The 27,890-nt window shown below is 48.5% G+C and overlaps 1 protein-coding gene and 2 pseudogenes across 4 annotated transcripts in view; 1 reads left to right on the forward strand and 2 right to left on the reverse strand.

Annotated features, from left to right (window-relative positions):
• Positions 1–824, reverse strand: part of TINAGL1 (tubulointerstitial nephritis antigen like 1) — a 34,838-nt gene extending 34,014 nt beyond the window's left edge. For both annotated transcript variants that reach the window (XM_081217421.1, XM_081217419.1), the window contains exon 1: positions 747–824. The gene's annotated coding sequence lies outside the window, so the exon portion shown is untranslated. The remainder of the gene's footprint in view (positions 1–746) is intronic.
• The window catches only part of LOC308605436 (methylosome protein WDR77-like), a 524,245-nt pseudogene that overhangs the window by 428,414 nt on the left and 67,941 nt on the right, over positions 1–27,890 (forward strand). The window lies entirely within an intron of this gene.
• LOC308612710 (antizyme inhibitor 2-like) lies at positions 3,383–12,584 on the reverse strand (annotated as a pseudogene). Its single transcript has 10 exons — positions 12,498–12,584; positions 11,819–11,992; positions 11,166–11,338; positions 10,417–10,551; positions 8,620–8,785; positions 7,967–8,118; positions 5,001–5,034; positions 3,931–4,141; positions 3,721–3,731; positions 3,383–3,407 (listed from the first exon to the last, which is right to left on the reverse strand). The product of its transcript is annotated as an antizyme inhibitor 2-like (transcript).

A 27,890-nucleotide genomic window follows, 5' to 3' on the forward strand; every position in this document is an offset into this window, starting at 1 on the left:
GCACCCATAGCACAGGTGCCCACGTGGCTGAAGACAAAACACACCGGATGACAGGCTTCATTCTAAATGGATCCCCACAAACCTCGAGTGGGCACCTGTGCTGGCAATCCCACCCCTTTCATTGGTCCATTCACCCTTCCACGCGCATTGTGACGTTTCCACTCGGCCCTCTCCTAAAACCACCAGGACCCTCTCCTGCCTCCTTGCTCTGCACTATGATTTTGCTTCTTACTCCGCTAAGAAAGAAACAATCAGTAGAGAGCTCTGCGTTCTCCCAGCGACCTGCCTGTCCCCGCGGAGGTGCGGCAAGAGCTCCCATCTGGACGCACCTTCCCGCCGCCCCCGCCCCCAGGACGCCAGCCCCTCCCACCCACCCAAGGATTTTGCTCTGCCGCTGTCGCTTCTCTCTTCTGCATCTTATCTTCCCCTCTGTCGATCATCCCTGTGAGCCTACAAACAAGCCATAATATCTCTCATCTTAAAACAAACTCCTCCTTGACTCTACGGGGCGCCTCTTCCAGCTACCCTCCCATTTCCTGTTCCCCTTACAGCACAACTAACTCCCCGGAAGAGGTGACCACGCCCCACCCTCTCCACCATCCTCTCTGGACTCCACTTCCACCAACCTTCCTTGGCTTTGAAACCCGCTGGTTAAAACCACCAAAGACCTCCGTTTTCCTGATGCCGTTCTCAGCCCTCACCTCACCCACCTCTGGGCAGTATTTGACCCAGCTGAGGGCTCCCACCTTCTTGGAGTGTTTCTCCTCTCAGTTCCCGTGCCTTGTGTCCTCTCTCTGTATGCTCACTTCCTGACTGGGCTGGGCGGCCCCAGGAATGTAAAGTCCATCCAGTGTGGACCACGCCCATCCACGTTCATATCTGCCGTCCTGACCTTTGCCCTGAAATCCAATGCTTGTATCTGACTCCATTTGAAGGTTTAATAGGCTTCTCAAACCTGACCTTTCCGAAACTGAACTCTCCATTTTAACCCCTCCTAACCTGCTTCTCCTCCCCTGCATCTCCCTTTGTGTCCCCGCAGCTTCAGCCCAAAGCCCTGGAGTTGTCCTTGACTCTTCTCTTTGTCTCTTACCCCACATCTGACCCCTCAAAAATTCTCTCGGCTTGACCTTTGCAGCCTGTGCTGAACCTGGCAACTCTCACCACCCGTACTGTGACCACCATCATTTCCCAGGACTGTCAGGAACCCCTCAAGTTCTCTCTGCATCCTCTCACCGTATTCAGCTGCTCAAACCTGCCAGGGCCTCCCCCTCCCCCTTCCCCGCCTTCCCCCCCTCCCCCCCACTCAAAAGAAAGTCCAATCCCTGACTTATCTGAGGCTTGACAAGATCAGCCCCTGGCCCTCCTCCTGCCTCATTTCCCAACACCTCCCCTCACTCACTCTGCTCACCCACAGGGCTTCTTGCCTTTGGGGAAACACTCTCCATCTCTGGCTTTGGACTTGCTGCTTCCAGTGCCTGGAACTCTCTGACTCAGCTAACCACACGGTCCCTTCAGGTCTCTGCTCACCTGCTACATCCGCAGAGAGGCCTCCCAGGCCCCTCTACGTAAAATAGCACTGTCTTCTAACACACACTGGCCCCTTGCTTGTTTTATTTTTCTTCACAGCACTTATTGCTTCCACTTCATTTTATCATTGATTTATGTGTTTGCTTATGCTCTTTTTCCAACTGGAAGTTTAGCTCCATGAACTTGACTTTTGTCCATCTTGTTCATCATGTGTCGCCTGTGCCAGACACAGTCTAGGCCCTCGCATTTTATCTTATGGGTGGATGGATGGATGGATGGATCAATTGATGGATCACTGGTGAATGGATGGGTGGATGGATAGATGGATGGATGGATAGATGGGTGGATTGATGGACAGATGGGTGGATGGATGGATGAATATCCACAGTCACACAGTACAGCACCCAGAGGGCAAAACACAAAACACACCAACATCTCTTGCATCTGAATACAACTTTATTTTTCCCCTAAAGCGCACTCATACTTGTACTTCCAGATATTTCTGGGGAGGTAAGAGTAGACGTTTCCACTCCCAATTTTCAGGCTCTTGGAGGAGACAGATGGATAACACGTAATCCAAAGGCTGCATGAACCCTCTGGCTTCCTTGGGTGGCATGTGCAGGTACCTTTCCCTTCTCCTCAGATGGTTGGCGGGGAAATCTCTGTAGCCCAAGGATGCCGGAAGATTCCTCTGGTCTTGGCTGGGCCGGGGAGGCGGCAACAAGGTTGGCAAGGCTGATCCTGGTGGATGGGGAGGACCCTTTGCAGAAGCTGGAGACCAGAGAATGTCTTGTCTTATCAGGCGAAGCTTAAAAAAGGACACAGGACACAGGAGGTGGGTGACTTGGCCTCTGGGGCCCTCTCTCCCCTTCCCTTGCTGCAGCAAGGTGACTGGTCATCCCGACGTGTCCCGACCCCTACCTCTGTCATCATCCTTCCCTGTAGGATACATTGTCTTTTTGAGCTCACAACTCCCCAAATGTTGTTGTTTTTAAAGTTTTAGTGTGTCCAGGGGACATGTAGTAGCATCTGCCCTGCTTCGAAGTTGGCTGTATCCACACCTTGTCCATCCAACCTCCCAACCTGGGCGTTTCTTAAGGCCAAGGTCAGGTCTAAGGCACCCACATGGCGCATTAGCTGTGTGGCCAGATGCTGTATGCATGCTCCCTGAGGATGGCCAGACCGTGGGGGCAGGGGTGGCCTCTGAGCAGGCCAGGGCCAGGATCAGGGCAGCCAGAGGCAGGTGAACATGAACTGACCTTGAATGAGGATTTGCATTATCTGGCTTGATCCTCGCAACAGCCCTACAAGGGGAATGCTAATCTCACCCTCACTTCACAGATGGGGAAACTGAGGCTCTGACCACACTGCCAGGATGTGGTGGAGCCTGGATTCCCTCCAGACCTGTCTGACTCCAATGCCCCTGCTCTCTCCACTAGGGTGGGTGCCTATGGTTCACGTAAACCTTTCTGGAACAACGCAGGGGTCACTAACTGGAGGAAAGGAAGGACCAAAGCGTCACAAGGTGCTGGTCAACGCAGGTTGCCTCACATTCCAGGGCACGGCCTTCAGGGGGCACTCTTGTAATAGTGCAGGTTCCTCTCCCTGCCCCACCCCAGGGTCTAGGGGGTTAGGAGCAGGGAGGGTAGGATCAGCCTCCCGGAAGAGCTAACCTAGGCTTCAGGCCCACTTAGGGAGAAGACAGCTTTGAACCTTAGGTTGTCCCATCATTTCAGAGGCACCCAAACCTCTGTTTCCTCCACGCTACTCCTCCCCCCCAGATGCCTGCCCCCAAGCATCCCCACGTGGGTGCACTGAGGTGTCTGAAGCCCCTCCATTCTGGCTTTGTCTCAGCCTACAGCGTGGTCTCCAGCAGGCTCCTGTGGAAGGAATGTGCCAGTAAAGAGGTGTTCTAGGGCACCCTCTGCTACCTAAGGAGGCAAACCCTAAGTTGGGCCCAGAGGGGATCCTGGGGCGGGGCTGTGAGGGAGCCTGGAGCTGGGGGGGAAGGGACACCTGAGGAGGGAACCCGGAGGGCAGCTGCAGATGGTCAGAGCCGAGCGGGGTGGGGGCACCTCAGTCAAGGGGCTGAGGGTCATCTGGGGACACAGGGCTGCCTGATCCTGCCCACAAAGGCATCTACGTACGCATCAGGGCTGTCAGAACTGCCCAGGTGGGCTACCTTGGACTTACCTGTGGAGAAGCTGTAACAGGGCAACCCCACAGGCAGAGGCCAGTGTCAAAGGTCAACCAGACATCTTGGGCTTTGCTGGGGCCAGTTGGGGGAGTAGGGTATTTCTGGGACCTGGGACCCCAGAGCTCAGCCACCAGCTCCCCTTGCCAAGTTCAGATCCTGGTGAGAGCCCCTCACTGCCCAGCCCCTTTCCACCTCCCCCCAGACACCTGAGCTCGGGTCCCGTGGCACAGCAGATGGGAGGGAAGAGGGAAGCCACTGAAGGCGGAGCTCATGGTGGACGTGTAGGCGCCCATGGAGGGGAAGACCAGCCACGTCCAGCTCGGGCAGCTGCACCTCCTTCAAGAAAAGCTTGTCAAAGGCATTGCACGTGGGGCTGTAGAGGGTGCTAGAGAAGAGGGGCAGCTTGGGGCAGAGGTCCTGCAGGGACATGGTGGCAGGGGGGGTGGGATCAGAGAAGGAAGACACCCCCCCTTCACTCCCCAGCCTGCAGGACATGCCCCCAGGGCACCAGAGGGAAGGTACCAGCAAAGACTCTGTCATTCACCCACTCTGACCAATTCCTGAGTGGTCCCTATGTGCCAGGCACTGTTCTTGACCCTGCCCTCATGGAGCTTATGCTCTAGAGACATACTCCTGCCCTGCCAATTCACAAGTGCAGACACAGATGGGACCTCAGTTTTCCCGTTTATAAAGTGGGAATATTTTATTTAATAATCACTCAAAATACCGGGCCTCACACCTGGCTGCACTGCAAACGCCTGAGGATCGTGTCAGGGTCCCAACCCATGAGAAGTTCCGATATCAATGGTCTGTGGCATGGTCTGGGCATAGGGGTGTTTTAAAGTTTCCCAGATGATTCTAATGTGAAGCAAAGTTTGAGAATCTCTACTTCCTAAGTCTCCTGCATCTCCAAGATTCAAGGACTCTGGAACCACAAACATAATGACACAAAGAAATGCACAGGGAAACACAAACAGCCAAACAACTGCACACACACCCCTTCACAGACCCATGGACCTGGACACCCACCTTCCTGCACAGGTGTAAATCGACAGGCCCACACAGAGAAATGCACACACACAGAAGTTCACCTGCCAATACACATAGACACACGTACGCATTCTGGTACATGCACGAGGTGTGACAATCTGTCAAGCCACCGATAATCTGAGATCTTTTGCCTCTCCCCTGGCAGCAGGGAGCCCTGCTGAAAGAGGGCTGGACTAGGGGATCTCAGAGTCTGGGAGGTGCCAGAGCCACAAAAAGTTCTCCTTACCTTCACCACAATGGGCATCCTGGGTTCAGGCTCCCTGGGAAAATGCAGAATGTGCCCTAGTGGCCGTTGTTGAGATAGAACAGCAGCTTCCAGTAGCCTCCTGAGAGCAGGCAGATGGCAGGACCGAGCTGTGCTCAGCCAGGTCTCACCGCTGACCCAAGCCCAGCACCCTTGGGGGAGGCCTGACCCTCTGACCAGCACTGGATAACCCCTGTTCCCTGCTCCAGGAGTCTACTCTGAACCCATGCACGGTTGGGGCCTGTCCTCTGCTCTCCCACTGCCCCCCTGCTCCCCACATCGGAGTGTTGCCCCTCTTCCTCCTCTCCTCATAAGAATAATCTAACTAACATACCATGAGATATAGCCCAGGCATTGTTCTAAGCTCTCTACATGTATTAAGCTATTTAACTTGTAACTACACTCTGAGTAGGTACAGTGAGCCCTGGTTTACAGTTGAGAAAACTGAGTCTCATCAGAAGTCACACAGGAGATTGTGGCAGGTCTGAGATTTGTCCCCAGGTCGCAGGTCTCAGGTACTCTGCCCTCACCTTAGACCAGGTTCCCCGAGCCCCTGCTGCATGAGTCAAAACTGGGGGCAAACGGCCTCTTCATGACCTAATTCCATCATGGCTGCTCCTCAGGGATGTGCTAATTTGTCAGTTTCCTTCCTCAAAGGGGTGCCTGTATAAACCACATGTTCTTGATGCTCTGGCATCTGGGGCCTTGCTGACCGTGGAGAGACTGCTCCTCCCCAGGCTGGTTAATTCCTAGAGATAGCAAATGACTGCCTTACAAGAGCGCCTTTCCTGGGCAAGCCAACCATTCCAGCGTCTATACCGCAAACTGCCTGCTAGACGGAGCTCCCAGAACTTGAGGCACTACCTCTGGCTAGTGGCCCCAGGGCAGTCCTTACCCCCACAACCCGCTGAAATTGCTCAAACTAGCCAGTCCCACACCTGCCGATCCAGCCCACCCTGCCTCACCCACTCCTATCCTTGAAAACCACAGTAGAGACTTTGGCCTGGCTTTCCCCTTTGTCCTTCTGCCTGCTGAACCACTCCGGTCCTTCCCCTTGTGGCCCTGTGTGGCCTGCCATGCGTCTGGTTTCTCCAGAGGAAACTTGTGAGTAATAACCTCTCCTTCATGACAGTTATTTCCATGTCTTACATAACCTGATTAGAACAAAAACAGTGCCCAACTCTGACAAGCACAGGGTACAGCACAATTGTCACCTCCCTCCATCTAAACATTCTGCCTCTATTGATGTTACCGAAGTAAGCGTGTGGCAGCTTTCTCTCCAGCTCCATCATACTCCTGATGCATATTGAGCTGTTGGTCACCTATGACCCCCAGATCCTTTGGACAGGACCTACGACCAAGCCGGTTTCTTCACAACCACTCTTCATCTGTTCTTAGAACACTGCTTTCTTGAATCTAAACTCAGGATTTTGTGCTGATTTCTTTTAACATTTGGAGCATTTCATAACATCTGGGCATTTTTATGCCCAGATCTTTCTGAATATTGTTTTTTCTGCCCCCTCCCCGGTGTACTTCCCACCATCCCCTCCCTGCTTTCTTAGCTGCCATCACTGATCCCATCTCCTGTAGCCACAGCCCCAGTTGTCCCTAAACTAGTTGGTCATGAGAGGTAGTCAAGACATCCCTAAGGTCAAGAGCCCAACTCTGCTTGGCATGTAGTACAAATCCAAGAGCACCAGTGTTTGAATCAGACAGACCCAGGTCCAGCTGCACCACCAGCTAGCTGTGCTGCCTCAGACAAGTTACTTCCTCTCTCTGAGCCTCACTATCTCTACCTGTAAAATGGGAATGCCCCCAAATTATTTCACAGGGCTGTGGAGCAGAAATGAGAGAAAATATGTTTTTCATACATAACAGATACTTAATAATTGGCATCCCTTGTTACTGTGGAAATAAAAATAACAGGCCCCTAGGGACTTCCCTGGCGGATCAGTGGTTAAGACTCAGCGCTTCCACTGCAGGGGGCACGGGTTCAATCCCTGATCCCATAACTAAGATCCCACAAGCCATGTGGGTCAGCCAAAACACACACACACACACACACACACACACACATTACTCCTTACCATAATAAAGATATAAATTAAAAAAATAATAATTATAAGCTCCTAATTCTTAGACTTTTGTTAAATGATGGCTTGAAATCATGCTTCCTATCACAATAATCTTTAATGAGACATTTTGTGAAGAAATGGCAATCGGCTGACACCAGTGCCTTAGGGATTACAAAGCTGTGGGCCAATCATTTGTCAAAAAGGATAAGGGAGGAGATTAAAGCAGGTTATAAATATTTACATGTCAGTTATCATAAAGCCACAGAGAATAAAAGCACTAAGCCAGCGGGAGACATCTATTCTCCATCTCATCATGAAATGGAGTTTCTAGTTAGCTCACTGTGATAAAAGCAAACCCACCCCACTCCTGCTGCAAAAATAACAATCAAAAAACTCTCCTGTGGTGGTTAATCTCAATTGTCAAAGGTTTACCATTACCCTATAGATGTCACCCTTAACCTTCAGGCCATGACAACAATGATAGTGCCTTCTTATATTTGTTGTAAGAATTTTTATTTACTCACTATATTTTTGGTATAAGAATTTGCACCTGTTAGAAAATGCCTGCTGGATGAATTTAAGGTGCACACCAGCACCATGGTGTCTGTGAACCTCATGGGCTGTATTTTGTAACTTTACCCCCATAAACACAATATAAATCCATTGGCTACTTAGGAATAATGAAGACCCTTTGTCTTGGTTCTCACCTCCCAGTCTATTTCAGAGCAACAAAATAGTGATACTAACAGGTTCATTCCTAGACCCAATTTGAAGCTTGTTTCCTGCTAATTAGCCATCCAGGGTTGGAGCCCAGACTCCCTGCCCATCCTCTCCCCTGAGGGCCAGGGAACGCCTGGATAGTGCCCTGCTCACCCACCGGGCTCCAGCACAGCCTTCCTGGCAATCATGTTGACAGCAATCATGCAGACAGATGCTGCTTAGAAGCGGTCGGGCTCTGCGATGACCTCGACGCCTCTCCCCTAGAGAAAGTCCCGGGCCAGGGCGGTGTTGATCACTCCCACCATCTGCAGGGGTAGACCCAGAGCCTAATGTGGCCAGTCCCTCTGTGGGAGCTTTACCTGCATCGTCTCCTTTCATTCCCATGACAGCTGTGTGGGAGCTGTGTGCCATTTTACTAGGGAGGAAACAGGTAGAAACTGTGGCCCAGAGGGGGGAAGTAACTTGTCCAAGGGCACGTAGCACATAGCACCCTGAGATGTCTGAATTTGGAACCATTTAAATTAATACACAGTCAGTGAAGATGAAATGTTCCCTGGGTCTCAGGGATAGCAAACTTCTACCTGACTGTAGCTTAACCGGGGATAGCAACTAACATGTCTAAAGAAAGACACGGAGCCAGATATGCACGTGCTAATATATGCACACAGGCTGTGAAAGTATAGTCAGACAAATCCCAGCTACATACACGCATACAACTCACAGTTCCACGAGCTCCCCATACACACACAGTCTGTCCCCTAAACCCAGGCTGGGACAACTGGCTCCCTCTCATCCTCCCCTCTCACCTCCTCAAACTTAGAGTCAGAGCCCTCCTCTCCAGGGAAGCCCCCTCCGATGTCCAGGAGACTCATGTCATGCCTGACCCCGCAACCCATCTCAAACACGCGCCGGCAGTTGGTGATGGCCTGCGTGAAGCTATGGGGTGCCTGGCATCTTGAGCCCTCGTGGAAGCTAAACACATGTTGAGTGACATGTAGAGAAACACATGTGAAAAAGCAAGGGTCAGTAGGAAGAGAGACAGGGTCAGAAACACCGACACACGGTCATCCTTGAGTTGGGGCGCTCACGTTTGGGGGGTGGTCACCTCTCTTAGCAGGCCCCTCCCAGTGTCTCATTGCAGGGGCTCCCTTTCTCTTCCACCTTGGAAGGAGTGTGCTCAGAACCCCGAATCCCCATGCTGGAGGGCAGGGTGGGCTGAGGAACCAATAAGGGCTGGGTCGGGTGAGGCCGGTGCAAAAGTCCAGGGGGTGCCACAACACTAAGGAATCAAGATAAAGAACATTAAATGCGATCGTTGTAAAGAGCAACATTGATTCAGAAACATCGCTAATGAATAAAACATTAAAAATGTAAATAGGGACTTCCCTGGTGGTCCAGTGGGTAAGACTCGGTGCCTCCAAAGCGGGGGGCCCGGGTTTGATCCCTGGTCGGGGAACTAGATCCTGCATGCATGCTGCAACTAAGAAGCCCACATGCTGCAGCTAAAGATCTGCGTGCTGCAACAAAGATCCTGCATGCCACAACAAAGACCCGGAGCAGCCAAAATAAAGACATACATACGTACATACATAAATATTAAATGAATAAATAAATAAATAATGTAAATAAAGACAAGATTGGTAATAGTAATTGAACCCTGAAGCAAAAGGAAAAATCAGAAATGCCAATCCTGTCTTTAGTTAAAATTTTGATATTTTCCTCATTATGAATTTTTTTGCATTATTTTTAATTTTTTCAAATATTGTATTAAAATGTTATTTATTTAGAGTACTAAGTGGTTTTTTTTCACACATACACACTGTATTTTATTTTTACAAGAGATAAATAAATTGACACCAAGCATTGTAAATGGGTGACCACAACAAAAGCAACAATGATTGCAATTACCAAACACAAAACACACTCATACTATGTCATAATATTGACGTTCAGTCCAGTAATCCTCCACTGTAACAGCTCCTTTACTTTGCAGTGAAAATTGATTTGTATATTTGTTGCCTCTGAGTCCTTGTGGGATTTTTTTTTTTTTTTTGGTACACGGGCCTCTCGCTGTTATGGCCTCTCCTGTTGCGGAGCGCAAGCTCAGTGGCCATGGCTCACGGGCCTAGCTGCTCCGCGGCATGTGGGATCTTCCCAGACCGGGGCACGAACCCGCGTCCCCTGCATCAGCAGGCGGACTCTCAACCACTACGCCACTAGGGAAGCCCCTTTTTTTTTTTTTTTATCCAAACAGAAAGTCACAAAAATTAAAATCATCCTCATCAGTTCACTCAGCCCCATGTAATTAATTTTTTTCATCTTGATCTTTTGTTAGCACTTTTATGAATTCATCAGTTTTCCATTAGAGTTCTGAAAATGCTTATTCATTTACATCCCCTTAAATTTTGCACCCAGGGCCTGTGCCTCCTTTGTCCCACCCTAATCCCAGATAAGATCCAGCTTCTTCGCTGAGGACAGATGGAGCATCACGAGGTCCAGAGGGGCCTCAGCTGACCAGAGGGTGTCCAATAAGCTAAAGGCTGGAGATCGATAGTGGAAACCAGGACTCCTGCCTCCCAGGCAGAGAAAGCCAGTGCGCTCACCTGGTTCCAACCACCGCCAACCCCAGGTCTCTGGCTGACTTCAGCATATGTTCACACACCTCCAGGCTAGTCCCAAACTTGGCGCTCAGGGGCAAGATGCTCTCACTGTCCTGGGTCCACAGCCGGAGGACCAGCCTGGGAGAGGGGTGCAAAGGATACCAGGGGTTCTTAGGCACATGAGCCCCAATGCCCCCGACCCAACCTCCCTCCAGCTTCCCACCCACCCCCTGCCTAGTTCCTCTGGACTGTCCAAACATGGAGTCCCAAGGAGTGAACACACTCACTACTTACAGACTTCTTCCCAGGCAAGAAAAAGCAGGAAAAGGATAAAATTATAAATACACCTTCCACAGGTCTCCACGTTACAGGATCAGAGATGTTAAATAACTTTCCCAAGATCACACAGCATGTGACAAATGAAACTGAAATGTGAGCCCTGGTCTCCCCGACTCCAGTACAAGTGCCTTTTCCATGATGTCGCCTAATGCCAGACTGCCTAATGCTAGGCTCTGCCTAGTGTCTATGCAGACACAGGCAACGTTTGTTTAGCACCAATGTGCACCAGGGAAGGCATCGGGCCACTGACCCAAATTCTTGTACTTTGCTGCTTGGGTCTGTGCCAGTCACCATATGGGACCACCTTCATCTGGTTCCTGCAGCCCAACTACATCTGCCGGGGTCCCAGGCTTGAGGTCCCTTGCTCTACCTGTCTCCACCTGTTTGCACTGCCCCTCCTCCACTGGTCTCACCTGGCCCCAGGGTGGTGCTGGGCCACCTTGATTAGCTCCCCCTCACTGTTGAAGGTCAGGAACCGAACCCCATGACGGGCAGCATACTAGATGTGTGAGCCAGGCTTGCAGGGGTTGGCATAGATGATACGAGAGGGGGCCACGCCCAGGCCCAGCCCCTGCTCCAGTTCCACCTGGCATGGGTAACAGCCAGAGTAGGGGGCTGCCTCACTGCCCTTTACTGCTTGGGGACAGGAAGCCTGGGCATAAGTAAAAGGGGCTGCCCTTGACTGAACCCCTACTATGCAGTGCGTTGAGCACAAATTGTGCTCTTTAAGCTTCTAGACTCTTCTAAGGAAAGTATAGTTGGCCCCATTTTCAAAAGGAAGGAACTGCGGCTCAGGTGAAATGGCTGTGCCAGGACAGGAATGGGGTCTGTGGCTTCAAGCCTGTGCTTCCACTCATTCGCTCAGGCTGTCTGCCTTAGTCACGTGGACCAGTGGGAGGTCGACCACACCCATAGTTCATTCATTTATTCCTTCCCAAACAATTGAGGACTACGAGTGTCATCTCCTGTGCTGCAGTCCCCACTCCAGGACCCTTGGCACCTGGCCTTTTTTTCCAGGAAGTGTCAGGCCTGTGAATGAGGCAACTGGCCTTGGGCTCAGGCTCACCTGGCTGGCACAGTCGAAGCCGGTGCCCAGGGTGGCCAGGACATGCAGCACCCAGGGGCTACTGTTGCACTTCACCACATAGAAGGGTAAGACCCGAGGCAGGGCCTGGCGGAAGACCTGATGGCGGCTGGCCAGCATGCCCAGGTCAACCACCATGAAGGGGTCTTGGCGATCCTGCCAGCACAGAGAAAGAGGAAGAGAAGGCTGGGTAGTGGGTTATCTCATCTAATCCTCAGAACAACTCTATGCAGTAAGTACTATTGCTGTTGCCATTTCAGAGATCGGGAAACAAAGGCTCAGAAAGAGGAAGTCACTGGCTCAAGGTCACAGAGCAAGTACATGGCAAAGATAGGATTTGACGCCAGGCCTTCTAACTCTTAAAATAGGGGGACAAGAGGGCAGCAGTCTTTGTAGATCAAAGCTCCAACCCTCAATCAGACAGCTTGGCACTGGGTAAAACTCCAAGTGGTGGGGTGGGGAGAGAGCTAGAAGGGGACAGAAATATTCCATCACCCCCAGCAGAACAGAACCTTGGAATAAGACCTAGGAGACTGACATAAGACTGTAAAACAGAAAGTCTTATTGCTTGCCCACCAAGTAGAGACTGAGATACCCTCATCCCTCCCTACTCACCCCCTTCCCTTCCCTCCCCTTTCCTCCCCTCCCCCTCCCTCCCTACCAAATCGGAGAGCTCCCTGATCTTCTTCAGGACCACCTGCCAGGCAGTTTCCCCAGCCTCCAGATTGATGAGATCCTTTGGCCACATGCTTACGGGGCTTTCTTCACTTTCCTTTGGGTTCCCGACGGGAGTGCTCATCCCCGACACTCCAACCAAGCCCTCAGCCAGGCGTAGTTCCGACATCCTGGAAAGGGCTTGCACTGAGGATGGGGCCTCTTCCCTCCTCCCAGCTCCCTGAGGGCCCCGCAGCCAGAGTTCCTAGGCCATAATTTCTCAGCCCTCCCCTTCAGCCACAAGAGCTCCACAGAGCCCTCGTGAATTTTCCCATCTGTAAAATGGGCCACTGGCCCGGTCCAGCCTGCTTCAGAGACCTGGTGGGGGACCAAGCCAGATACATAGGCTGTGCACACAGAATAGGGGGTTGGCATCCTCTTCCAGGCTCCTCCACACACGTGTTCCCATTCACAGATGAGAAAACTGAGGCCAGAAAAGATAAGTGCAGAATCCAGGATCTTCAGATTGTAGGGCTCAGAGCCAGGGCCCAGGAGATGATCTAGGTCCAAGGTCCCCATTCTACACACAGGGATGAGAGACCCAGAGAGACGAAGGGACTTGATCGAGGTCACCAAATGGCCAGTGGCAGAGCTAGGCTTGGCACATGGGCTCCCTAGAGCAGCCACTGGACCTGCTGCTGGCCACACTTCCCTGAGACCGAAGTGAGGGTGGCCTGCAGCCAGAGGCCTTCTGCTTCCACAGCTGGGACTGCACCCATGCCCCCCACGCCACACGCAGACTCACCTGGTGCCTATTGTGGCCTGCTTCCCCAGCCACAACCCAGGGGGCCAGGATCTATGGCGACTGGGCTTCGGGTAAATCCCATGGGAAGAGCAGAACTCAGCCCAGATCTCAGGGGCCAGGGCAAATACCACCCCAGGCTGTCCCTCCAAACCTTGGCCAGCCCTGCCTGCTCAGCCCACACCTCCCAGGCCCCGAGAACTAACCCTCCTTTGTCACCCACCCGACAGGATCACAGGTGAAGTCAGACTCCAATTATAAGTGAACATCAGAGACAATCAGAGTAGAGGGACCCTGGGAACCGGCGTCCACCCTTCCCACTTCACAGATGGAAACACCGAGGGGCCCAGAGGTCTCCGGAAGACTCAGCAAACCTGGAGGGGGGTAGAATCAGGACCTCAGACTCTAAACACGGGCTGGTTCCACTGCCTCAGAGCAAGAGCTGGTCTCTCCTGGTGCTGCGCCTCTGCCCTCCACGGCAGATTTAAATACCTCGCTGGAAGTTTTTCCAAACGGAAAAGTGAGCCTATCTGCATCACTCAGTGTCCAGTCACGTCCCTCCTCCCTGGGCCCGCCCTCCCTCTCCATGTGGGCTGCTGAGGTCTCTGTGACCTCTTATCCCTCCCAGGCTGAAGCCAACACCTTGGGGCCGCCCACCCTCTAGGATGTCAGCTGTCACTTCCTGCAGGCTCACACCCCTCCTCTGTGCTGTGACCAGAGCCTCCTTGCCATTCCAGGAAGGCAGTTCAGCAAGGAGCCGGCTCCTGCCCTGACTCTTCTTTTCTGCCAGCCCTGCCTGGCCTTCTGCTCACTTGCGGCCTCCAACCCTTTTCCCTCCCACCAGGGGTCAATGCCCCCTGCCTCCCATCCCCCTTAGGCTCCGGGAGCTTAAACATCTAGGAAGGGGCAACAGGTAGAGCCTGGATTGGAGGGAGGAACTTGCTGCAGGACCAGGACAAATCCCTTAACTTCTAGAGCCTCATTAATCCCATCTGTGATTCCAAACAAGATAGTAAAGTCCAGGCTTTTACAGAGACCCCCACCTACTCTCACCCCAGACTGATTCAGCTGGAACAGACTTCTAGCCCTGCCTCTTAGATGCTGTAAGTTCTTGGGCAGATGACCTCACCTCTGGGGGCCTCAAGATGGCGATAAACCAGCAGGTGGTCGTGAGGATTAAATGAGATGAAAAGAGTTTAGCCAAGTGCCAGCATATACCAGTAATCATGATAATAGCAACAAGAATGGCCAATATTACTAAGCCCTAAATAAGTGTCAGACATTACTCTGAGTACTTTATGTGGGTCAGTCATGGGGTCTTCATAGCAGCTTATGAGGCAAATTCCACCCAGAGCCAGCTACACATTTATGGGACGCTGGACAAAGCGAATCTGTGTCGGATGGGTGACCCCCATGGGGTTGCAACTTCAGCACCAGGACGAGCTCAGTACCTGGATTAATGCTGGACAAGACGCTCCTGGTGTGTTGCCTACCCAACATGCGGGGTGTCGCCAGCCTGGGGTGAGGACAGCTGCCACCTTGCCCTGCACTGAGACCTGTGAGGCCATGTGCCTGACCCCGACTTCTCGGCTCTAGGCAAATCCATATGGATAGAGCTGGCCCCGACCAGGTCTCCGGGAAGCAGTGGAGCCCAACCGGAAACTGTTCCCCCACAAGCCATGGTAACTCTCCTACCCCTGCTCTGCCCACAGTGACAGGTACGTGAGTGAAGCTCAGACTCCTGCTAATGTGTGACCATCAGAGCCCTGTCAGAACCAGAAGGGACATAGGCTCCTTCTCCACCTCTTCTCCCATCCTGTACATGGGAAAGCTTAGAGACCAGAAGGAGAAAAGGGCCAAAACTCCCCTGGTGAGCTGGTGGTGGACTTGGCCTTCAGGCCACCTCCGCATGCTGCAGATCCTGGGTGGGTTCTGGTTCCGGGTCCACTGCCCTGGAGGATGTATTGGCCTCTGCCTATGTGCAGATTCTTGCCTTTCTCTGTGGGTTTAAATATTTCTTTGAAAATCTCTCTAAATGGGAAAGTCAATCACATCCCATCAGGCCATGGGGCTGGACCACATCCCCCTCCTCCCACGCCCTTCCCACCCACCACCTGGGCCCCTCATCTCCTTGTCTCTCTACCTTCCCATGCAGGCTTCCAGGGTTCACTCTGTCACCTGCTTGTCTCTCCCAACTGCCTCCGCCAGCCCAGGCAGCCCCTCCTCCTTCAGCCTGGGCCCACCTGTGTGGTCCCTGGGTCTCTCTTGACTGCTGCTCAGCCCAGACCTGGGTGGCAGAAGTACTGAGGATCTCAGGGATACAGAACCTGGGCCCTCAGTCCTACCCCTGAAGCAGCTTGAGGAGGAAGGCCTTGTGTCTCTTGAACTCAAGAAGACAGTTGGGGACACAATTTAGCTTGGAGGCAGATCAGTTAGGAAGCAGGAAAATAAAGCCACTTCAGCTATTCACAACAGAGACAATTTAATGCAGAGGATTGTTTCCACAGGTGATGGAGCACTTGAGGGCCAAACAGGGAACAGTGAAGCAAACTGGATCCTGGCAGGAAGTTATTCCCATGCCTGGACTGGAGGGGCAAAGACAAAAGTGATGTTCCCCAAACCGGAGTCGGAGGTCACTTTGTGGAAGTTGGAACCATGGAGGCACAGTCACTGCCTAGGAAGCTACCTGGGACAGAGAGGTGGAGGAGACACAGCCTGGTTTCTCCCATGGCCTCCCAGCCTCATGACAGTGCCCCCCAGTGGCTGACCCCTGCCAGAAGCCAGCCCCCTGGGAGTTGGGACAGAGTCAGGGAGGGACAGAGAATGGATGGGGAGGGGGGCAAGCAGACCCAGGATGATCACAGGTGGTAGGAGGCTCCTTACAGGTAGAGACATTTACCTGAGACCTCGAGGATGAGAAAGTGCCAGCCAGGCCAATACTGGGCAGAGCATTCTAGGTGTTGGTAACTGCTGGTGCAAAGGCTCAGAGGTGGGAACAAGCTTGGGCCCCAGGAGTAGAAAGGAATGTAGCGGTGGAAGAAAGGAGGTGGGAATTTGCTGGGCTTCAAAGTCAATGTATAATACAAGTCAAGTAAGCCTGATATTACAGATGTGAAAATGGGGAGGGGGGTGCAAAATGTGGCATCCAGCATACAAAGAACCCTTCTAATAAGATGATCTCAAATCCAGACCTGATCTCGAGCGAGCTAGACACTTGCAGATGGAGAAGATTTCAGTTCTGTACCAGCTCCCCCTTTCTTCCTAAATGCACAACCCCGAGGGATGCTCCTTGTCCATTTCCCAGCCTCGCCAGCTATACACGCCACCCTGGTGATGTCTGCGCTCTCTCTCCAGAGCTGCAGTGCTTGCTTTCTTGGCTTGTGTGTTCCTTTTGCTGGGAACACTCTTCCATCACATGTTCAAATCATGCTTTCTTTTGCTTACAGGAATCATTTGTTCAGGGTTAATTCAAGAGTGGGTCAGCTCAGCCGCTGAGGCACCAAAACACCCAGGAAATGAAGGGAGAGAAGAAAACTGAGTGTCACCAAAACTCAGTAAGAGATTGGAAGTCAAACTTTGGTAGGTCACATGGGGTGAGGTGACACTCATGTAACCCCTTCTCATAATCACCCTGGCTTCAGGAGCAGATGGGGGTGGTAAACTGCAGGGCTTTTGCTTTGCAAGAAAGACTGCACGTTTGGGCAGAGCTGAATTGCTTAAGACAGAAGGGAGAGGCGGGGTCACCAGCAGGGCCCCCTGTTACCAGCAGGCCCATACTTCTACCCTCTCTCTGTACAACTTCCTCTGAATGAATGTTAAACAAATATTTAAGGGACATTTATTTAATGCTGGAACCATGGGGTATCCACATGTAAAAGAATGAATTGGACTGCTACTTCATACCATACATAAATGTTAACTCAAAATGGATGAAAGACCCAAATATAAGAGCTAAAACTATAAAACTCTTAGAAGACAAGATAGGAGTATATTCATGACCTTGGATTAGGCAATGGTTTCTTAGATATGGGGAGAGACTGTTAATGTATACAGGATTTCTTTCTGGGGTGACAAGAACATTTAAACATTAGATTGTGGCAATGGTTGCACAACACCGTGAAGATACAAAAAAAAAAAAAACAGAGAATTGTACACTTTAAATGGGTGAAATGTGTGGTATGTGAATATCTCAAAATATATTTTAAAAAAGAATATTCATACCATGTTCTTGGATTGGAAGAATCAATATTTTGAAAATGACTATACTACCCAAAGCAATCTACAGATTCAATGTAATCCCTATCAAACTACCAATGGCATCCTTCAAAGAATTAGAACAAAATATTTTACAATTTGTATGGAAACACAAAAGACCCTGAATAGCCAAAGCAATCTTGAGAAAGAAAAACGGAGCTGGAGGAATCAGGCTCCCCGACTTCAAACTATACTACAAAGCTACAGTAATCAAGACAGTATGGTACTGGCACAAAAACAGAAATATAGATCAATGGTACAGGATAGAAAGCCCAGAGATAAACCATGCACCTTATCTTTGACAAAGGAGGCAAGATAGCCTCTTCAATAAGTGGCGCTTATTGAAGGGAGAGGGAAAACTGGACAGCTACACATAAAAGAATGAAATTAGGACACTCCCTAACACCATACACAAAGATAAACTCCAAATGGATTAAAGACATAAATGTAAGACCAGACACTATAACTCTTAGAGGAAAAACATTCTTTGACATAAACCACAGCAAGATCATTTTTGACCCACCTCCTAGAGTAATGGAAACAAAAACAAAAATAAACAAATGGGACCTAATGAAACTTCAAAGCTTTTGCACAGCAAAGGAAACCATAAACAAGTCGAAAAGACAACCCTTAGAATGGGAGAAAATATATGCAAATGAAACAACGGACAAAAGATTAATCTCCAAAATATATAAACAGCTCACGGAGCTCAACATCAAAAAAACAAACAATTCAATTAAAAAATCGGCAGAAGACCTAAATAGACATTTCACCAAAGAAGATATACAGATGGCCAAGAAGCACATGAAAAGACACTCAACATCACTAATTATTAGAGAAATGCAAATCAAAACTACAATGAGGTATCACCTCACACTGGTCAGAATGGCCATTATTAAAACATCTAGAAACAATAAATGCTGGAAGGGATGTGGTGAAAAAGGAACCCTCCTGCACTGTTGGTGGGAATGTAAATTGATACAACCACTATGGAGAACAGTATGGAGGCTCCTTAAAAAACTAAAAATAGAACTACCATAAGACCCAGCAATCCCACTAACTGACCATATACCCTGAGAAAACCATAATTCAAAAAGAGACATATACCACAATGTTCATTGCAGCACTATTTACAATAGCCAGGACATGGAACCAACCTAAATGTCCATCACAGATGAATGGATAAAGAAGATGTGGCACATATATACAATGGAATATTACTCAGCCATAAAAAGAATGAAATTGAGTTATTTGTAATGAGGTGGATGGACCTAGAGTCTGTCCTACAGAGTGAAGTAAGTCAGAAAGAGAAAAACAAATACTGTATGCTAACACACATATATGGAATCTAAAAAAAATGGTACTGATGAACCTAGTGGCAGGGCAGGAATAAAGACGTAGACCTAGAGAATGGACTTGAGGACATGGGGTGGGGAGGGGGAAGCTGGGGCGAAGTGAGAGTAACATCGACATATATACACGACCCAATGTAAGATAGTTAGGTAGTGGGAAGCAGCAGCACAGCACAGGGAGATCAGCTCAGAGCTTTGTGATGACCTAGAGGGGTGGGATAGGGAGGATGGGAGGGAGGCTCAAGAGGGAGGGGATATGGGGATATATGTATGCATATGGCTGATTCACTTTGTTGTACAGCAGAAACTAATACAGTATTGTGAAGCAATTATATTCCAATAAAAATCTATTTAAAGAAAGTTAGAAAAATTAGCACCATTAAAAAAAAAAGAATATTCACTTAAAGAGACACCACAATATTACTAACCTACAAAGTGGCTCTCAGTCCAGCCCTGAGTAAAACAGACAGAACATAGATCTTGCAAACCTGCCAGACTGAGTTTGAATCAAATCTAGAAACCTAGAAAGCAATTTATCTACTCTAAGCGTCAGGATTCTCACTCACGGAAAGGGTATGATAAGAAACACCTACAAGGTAGATTCTTAAATGCACACACTCTTAGATTGTCAGAATCTCTAAACCAAACATCTTAGACCTGAAAAGATATGTGGTCAAACCTCCCTGTCTCTCGGTATATAAATCCTCTTTTCAACTTCCTAAATAGGTCATCATCCCACTAGGTTGCTTGCATACACCCCAGGGACAGGGAGCTCACCCCACTTCCTGAGGCAGCCAGCCCTATTCTTGAACAGCTCTGATTGATGATGAGGTCTTTCTTTAAACTCTGTCTCTTCCTGGTTGACTCTTTTTTATTTTATTTTATTTTTTATTTTTGGCTGTGTTGGGTCTTCGTTGCTGCACGCAGGCTTTCTCTAGTTGCAGTGAGCGGGGGCTACTCTTCGTTGTGGTGTGCGGGCTCCTCATTGTGGTAGCTTCTCTTGTTGTGGAGCACGGGCTCTAGGCACGCAGGCTTCAGTAGTTGCAGCACACAGGCTCAGTAGTTGTGGCTCGCAGGTTCTAGAGCACAGGCTCAGTAGTTGTGATGCACGGGTTTAGTTGCTCCACGGCATGTGGGATCTTCCCACACCAGGGCTTGAACCTGTGTCCCCTGCATTGGCAGGCAGATTCTTAACCACTGCGCCACCAGGGAAGCCCCTGGGTGACTCTTATAGGTCCTGCCTCCTCCCTTTCAGGCCCCCACAGAACCCCTTCAGTGACCTGAAATTTGTATCAATATGTCCCTGAGTCTGTCCTTTTCTGGGTCAAAAACTCCCTCTGATTTCCATCTAATATAACTCTGTGGTTTTCCCAGTGCAGAAGCAAAGTTCCAGAGAGATTCACCACAGATAACACAGAGGCTGAGAGATCACATGGTGAGTTGGGGGACCAGCCCGTCTACCCAGAGCTCCTACGACAGACAGCAGAATGTGTCAGCACTAGGTCTTCCCCGGGGCTTTGACTAAGTTCCATATGTTGGCTCCTAGCTTGGGGATGAGTGCAGGATTGATCAGAGAGACATCATGACTAACACAGCACCCAGCACCAAGGACCCCTCTCCAAGCTGAGCCTCCACCTCATTCAGCCTGCCTGGTCGGGCTTGTGTCCTGAGTCTCTTTGAAGCATGGCTGGAATGACTCACCAACATCCAACAATTATGCCAGTCCCAGGAAGAGCAGAAAGATGGGGAAACAGGCTCTCTTTTTGCAAGTTATCCCCAGTTTTGTGGGAACGATGGATATGTAGACAACCAGAGACCAGAGAGGAGGACTTAGTATTCCCATTGTATTTAGACTAAAAGATGAAGAGACTTGCTCAGAGTCATACAGCTGGTAACACAGAGCAGGAATTTGAACCCAGTTCTGTTGACCTCAGAGGCTCTGTTCCCGGGAATGAAAAGGCAGCATAATTCAGTGATTAAACACATAGAATTTAATGTGCCCAATGGAGATGATGATGATGGGGGAGGTGAAGATAATATAATTCTTTATCGAGTGCTTACTACCACACACCCTGCCAGGTATCAACTCATTCAATACTCACAAAATCTTACGGATGTAATTATAGTTATTATCCCCATTTTAAGGTGATGAAACCAAGGCAGGGAGAGGCAGGATAATAATAAAATCTACTTAATAGGACCATGGAGAGTAAATGAGGTAATGCATGGAAAGCCCATAGTTTAGTGCTTTCATGACACTGGTTAAGTACTTAAACTGTAGTTAACAATAATGATAATAAGATAAGGGCCTTAGAGATCATCTAAACCAGAGACCTTAAACCTTTTGTCTTAAAAATTAAATATGGACCCTATAGGGGATATTTGTCGTGTCTTGTGGATGCCCGGCATCTCTGAACACCCCTCCTGGAAGTCCCGTCTCTCCAATGTGGAAGCAAGGAACCAACTTTGCCAAGTTCGCTTGCAGCCCGGTTGTGTGAAAGCATGACCTGGGCTCTATCAGGTTGATCTGAAGGCAATGAGGACTGGCTAGTATTACAAAAATGACTCTAGCCACTGCCATGGTGTGTGATGGTGAAGCAGTGGTTAATTAAATTGTTGCCTGCTGTCAGTTGGAATGAAGTTCCCGTTGAAAAGTAAGGCTTTAGGGACCAACTGTCTAGTGCCATAAAATGGCACAAAAGGCAGAAGGAATACCAGTATTTGGGGTGGAGAAACTTCTGCCTGTCCTAGAGAATTTAGGGAAATAATATGGCAAGCTCAGAGGCATAATTTATTGGCACAAGACATGGCCAGAGAATCAGGAACTTTCTATGACTAAACTGTAAAGAATCTCCCATCTCTTGCTGCTGAAGAGATGAATGAGCCAATAAAGGAAATAAAAGTTTGAGAATGCAAGTTGCCATATCACAACATCAGTTAAATTTATAGCCTTACCTCACGTGCGCGCACACACGCACACACACACACATCTACTAAAGTTAAACATACACCCATCCTATGACTCAGCAATTCCATTTCTGAGTATACACTCAAAAGAAATAAGAAATACTCAACTGAAATATGTCCACCAAAAGACGTGTACAAAATCATAGCAAGTTTATAATATCATCAAACTGGCAGCAATCTAAAAGTCAATCAATCATAGAACTGAAAATAAATTCATATATATCTCATGGAATACTACACAGTAATGAAAAGGAACAAACTAATGCTAATAGTAAAACCATGAGTGAATCTCACAGACATATGTAGAGAAAAAAAAAAGACAGACCCAAAATAACAATACATACATACTTCATGATTTTATTTATATGAAGTTCAAAAACAAGTAAAATTAATCTACTCTGACAGTAGTCAGAAGAGTCATTTCCTCTGGGTAGGAGGCTACTGGCAGGGAGGGAGTGTGAGAGAGCCTTCTGGGTTCCTGGAAATGTCCTATATCTTATATCTGGTTCTACCAGTGGTAATACAGAATATACTTACAGATCCTCCCCTACTAACCATGGGGTTATGTCCCAATAAACCCATTACAAGTAGAAAATATCTTAAGTTGAAAATGCATCTAATACACTCAGCTACTGAACATCATAGCTTAGCCCAGCCTACCTTCAACATGCTCAGAACACTGACATTATTCTACAGTTGGGCAAAATCATCTAGCACAAAGCCTATTTTATAATAAAGTGTTGAATACCTCATGTAATGTATTGAGAACTGCACTGAAAGTGAAAAACAGAATGGTTGTGTGGGTACAGAATGGTTGTAAATGTATCAGCTGTTTATCCTGGTGACCTCGTGGGAGGGAGCTGCGGTCCCTGCAGTTGCTGCCACGCTCAGCATCACAAGAGAGTACGGAACCAAATATGCTAGTCCAGAAAAAGATCAAAATTCAAAATCCAAAATATGGTTTCTACTGAATGTGTACCGCTTTCACACCACCATAAAGTCAAAAAATTTTAAGTCAAACCCTCACAAGCGGGGGATCATCGGCATATATATTCACCTTTTTATATATGCATATACACATACATATATATTCATGTATATATTGTGTATATACATTCATTCATCTGTACACTTAAGATTCAAATTTTCATAGCTATATCAGGCCTCTGGTGACATATGAAAGTTGAAGGATTGACTGAGAAAACATGCATCCTAAGAATTGTAATAAAGACGTATGTGGAGCTTTCGATGTCTCAAAGTGCTTCAAACCCACAGAATATGTCAAGCCTCCCTTGTCAGCACAGCTAACCCTTTTCCTGGCACTGATGAGGCTGTTTCTGATTTCTCTAAAGGTCCCTGTTATGACCTTGCAGGAGGGTTGTAAGTGACAGTAATCTCTTCATGCACCCCCCACCCCTCATTGCTTCAAATTCTTTAACAGCACACCCCAAGGGCACCCCAGTAATGTCAAACCCTAGAGGAGAACACTGTCATACCAAAATAATCTAAAGGTTTAATCAATTTACATGAACAAAAACTTGTAGAATCTGTGTGGGAATGGACACTGAGGGTGTTAGACCCAGAAGGGAGGAACATAACTTTAGATCAGACCAGTTTATCCATATGGTTCACTTACCTGCAGTCACCATCTAGGTGCACGCTCAGACCTCCGGGAGTGGTCTGCTTGGTTGATTAGCTAAACATGAACTCCATGGTGGCCTGCGGTAAGTGAGGTTGAATGTCATAAATTCCCTGGTTTCATACAGAGGAAGGAATCCAGAGATTTAAGGAGAGCATCCAAGCACCTCGTCCACCACTTAACTACGTTTCCTGTAGAGGTTCAGGAGAACATGTCTTCTCCAACGACTGAGAAATGCATTGAGAATCACATCAGCAAAAGGAGTAGTAGTTTCTTTGAAAATCACTCTCTAAGCCAGAGATAAAGGATGGAAATTCTGCCATTGAAATGGACTTTCTTATTTCAAAGGGAAGGATGAAATGAGGTCCTGGAGGATAGTACAGGTCAAGTAACAGCACTTGGCCGCAGAGGCAACATGGTTACCATCGTGGACAGCAGGGCCCCAGTGAGATCAGAATGGTTAGGTCTGCAGGGATCTTTGGTGTGGTCAGTTGACCGTGGGCTCTGCAGGACAAAAGTAGGTGTTCAGACTACTGAGATCCCATCTGATCTGTTTAACCCAAAAAGAAACTCTAGGTATACCCAATAATTTTTAAAATAATAGGCAAAAAATGATAAACAATATTTTGTATAGTCAGAATAAAGTAAGTGTTGGTAACTGATTTAAATAAAATTGTGATAAAATATATTAGGAAGACTGAAGAGAAGTGAGGAGATATAGAAGAACCTCATGAAAAAATAAGTATATGATACTTAACGCATTAAATCATGAAATACCATCATAAGCTCGTTATCTGGAAATACCGAGGTCAATAGCAGAAGAAATGCCTGACAGTGTTCAAAGTGATGGCCTACGGGGAAAAACCAGAAAGAGGGGAGGTGTGCTCGGAAGTTTGGGCCAGGCATCATTTAGATTTGAAATTTTTGAAAAGTTAAAGTTTTGAAAAAAAATAAATGTCTTGAAGAGCTACATTCTCCTCACAAACCCCTTCCCTCTCACAGTCCTTCAGTCATCTGCAGACAAGGCTCATGTCACCCAAGGTAGCTCTTCCCCAGGCCAAATGCCCCCAGTTCCCATTGGTCTGGCCTCTTCCTTCCTCCCTGGGAGGTGATGTAACCTGCTCAAGGTCACAAAGAGAGTAGGTATCACAGTCCAGAGTGACATTTGGGGCTCCTTTGACAGACAGCAGAATAGGAACCTCTCAGGGCAGGGCCCTTGAGTTCCCTGGTGCCATGGCTCAGTTCCCCGGGTGACTCTGCAGGTAGGCTGGACGGAGAGTCATCCCTGAGGAGTCATCCCACACTGACTCCTGCCTGAGGATGCCCCATGGGAGCAGAGACTGCCCGCCCAGCCCCACCTGAAGCAGGACTTCTGATCTGGCTTTTCTGGGGCATGTTCCTACATATGTCAATAAGCAGCAAATAGGTAAAATAAATCTCCTGCATATGAACCTTCAAGTTTCGAACTTTCAAAGATTCGAACATGCATTCACATGTCCAATCACGTAAGTTAGTTCATGTGTCTGTGTACATTGCCACGTGCGTGCATCCTCTACAAGTGGTTGTGCTTTTGTGTACTTTACTGTACAGTACAGTTGCTGTGCAACTCAAGGAGCTTACTAATGAAGACCTGATGGAATTGGAGGCCCAGAGAAAGGATGAAGAGAAACAGAGGAAGAAGAAGTAATTGAAGAACCGAAGAGCTTCACCATGCAGGAAATGGCAAGGGGATTTTCTTTATTTGAGGAGGCACTGTTAGTTTTTGAGGCACAGCACCTAAACGTAGAACGGTACACGAAGGTTGCAGCAGCCGTTCAGAATGCAATCCGGTGCTACCGTGTCACCTATGACAAGAAAAAAAGTTACTACCCAGACATCACTGGATCGTTTTTCAAGAGGGTAAATAGAATTGAATCCAGCTAGGAGCCAGAACCTGTGCCATCGACATCAGGCGTGAGTGAAATTGCAGCTTGCCTTCCATCTCCTATTGCTGACGATCCTTCAGCTCTACCCTCTCCCACCTCCTCTCCTTCATCCAGTCAGTAACTCTTCTTGCCTGTTCACTCAATGCCAGCCCCTGTATGCCAGCTGTTGTACTGTACCACTGTACTTTTCAAGATACTGTACTGTAAGATTAAAAATGCTTATTTTTTAAAATTAATTAATTTATTTACTTATTTTTGGCTGCGTTGGGTCTTCATTGTTAAGCATGGGCTTTCTCTAGTTGCAGTGAGCAGGGGCTACTCTTCGTTGCAGTGTTCGGACTTCTCATTGCGGTGGCTTCTCTTGTTGTGGAGCACGGGTTCTAGGTGCGCGGGCATCAGTAGTTGTGGCGCAGGGGCTTAGTTGCTCTGCAGCATGTGGGATCTTCCTGGACCAGGGATTGAACCTGTGTCCCCTGCATTGACAGGCGGATTCTTAACCACTGCGCCACCAGGGAAGTCCCAAAATGTTTATTTTGTGTGTTTGTTTTTTATGTATTATTTGTGTGAGAAGTATTATAAACCTATTACAGTACAGTACTATATAGCCAATTGTGTTAGTTGGGTAGTTAGACTAACTTTGTTTGACTTACAAACAAATTGGACTTACAAATGCACTCTCGGAACGTAACTCGTTCATATGTAGGGGACTTACTGTACTTTCATGAATACAGCCAATGTGGCAGAGGGGAGGTTAATGCCCCATTTTGTAGATGAAGAAATTGAGGTTAAGGGAATAAATGACTTATTCAAGACACACCATGGATACAATGCACATTTGGAGCCAGGCCCGATGCTACTGCCTCTGTGCCCTTGCCTTTCTGGGGTGTGTTCCTGCATACTGCAATATCAGCAAACACGAGATAGTCCAACTCTGAGCCAGGCCCTGGGGTGCAGGTTCAGGTGGAGAGGAACGAAGGGCACTGGGTCAAGGAGACCCAAGTCTATGTGCTGAGTCAAGGATGTACACACTCACTGGGTGGCGGAGGGCAGGGTATTCATCTCTACTTTATAGATGAGGAAACTGAAGGTCAACAATTCAGATGAGTTGCCCATGGTCCCACAGCTACTATGGAGAGTGGTAGTAGTGAAGGTCATGGACCCTACAACCAGACCCCTAAGGTTTGAGATGGCTCTGGGGCTGCTCTGGGTAAGTACTTGACCTTCCTCTGCCTCTGTTCCTTCTCTGTCAAATGTGGATACTAACAGATGTCACTTCTCAGGGTTTTTGAGCCAATGCACATAGAGGACCAACGGCAGGACCTACCTGGCTGTGCTGCCTTCTCCCTGTCACTCATTACCTGTTTGGGAAGGTCAATGGATGCCTCTGAAATGAGTGTTCAGAGACAGCGTGAGCTGCCTCAGAAATCAGGAAGCAGGAGGGATCCCTGGCTTACACTCTGGAAAGAACAGAGCAGATGCCTGATCCCTGCATGATCTGTCTGTACACAGCAAGATGAAACCAGCTCTGTGAGCACAGAGGAGACAGGATATAAGCCCCAGACCACTCTGTCTTGAAACAGTTTGGACTGAAACCGGCTGAAACAGTTTGTGGAGACACCTTCCACACGAGGGCCACTTAGTTCGACAGGGCTCAGGTCACAGACAGGCGGGGCCCAGGGTCACGGAGGAGGAAGTCTGGCTGCTGGCAACACTTTTATGACACAGCCATGAATGCAGACCATGGAGAGACACAGTGGTTCTATTAATTCACTGGGCAGAATTATGTGAGGCATGTCCTTGCTCAGAGACAGTGATGGCTGGCCTGCTGTGACAGCTACGAATGGCACTGGTTTGTCTGATTCCAGAACTTACATTGCTGGGAGGCAGAAGGCAGAGAGTGGGTGTGGCCTGGACTTCAGTGTGGGACCCTGGGCTTGAGTGCCCCCACCTCTTTCAGTTGTGTGATCTTGGACCTCCAAACTCTTGCTCACCCAGCTGTGGACCAGAGATTAAAAAAGCCTTGCAAAAAAAAAAAAAAAAAGCCTTGCAGAGAGTCTTTGAAGACTATGGTATCTCTTTTCCTTTTTCTTCCACAATAAAAATAGCTCTTTATTTTTTGGTTTATGTAAATAGTACCTGCTTACGGTGATCAACTTAAATAATACAGAAAGTTAAAGAAAAGCAAGTGAAAACCACTTGAAAGTCCATTTCCCCAATGAAAACCCTTAATGTTTTCAGACCAGCCTTACATGCATCTGTTTATGAGTCTAACAAACCCATATACTTAATATCCCATCGCTGGGACAGTAACAGAGTGTACTCTGTATCATGAACATCTTTTAAAAATCAGCCTTTTTGTTCCCCTCCCCCCTCCCTCTCTCTTCTCCTCATTCCTTCCTTCCTCTCCCACCCCCCCAGGTAATTTAGCTTAACAAAGTGGTATGTATCCTTCCACAGTATT

Source organism: Mesoplodon bidens, assembly GCF_964165515.1.
Source record: "Mesoplodon bidens genome assembly, chromosome: 2".
NCBI lineage: Eukaryota > Metazoa > Chordata > Mammalia > Artiodactyla > Ziphiidae > Mesoplodon > Mesoplodon bidens.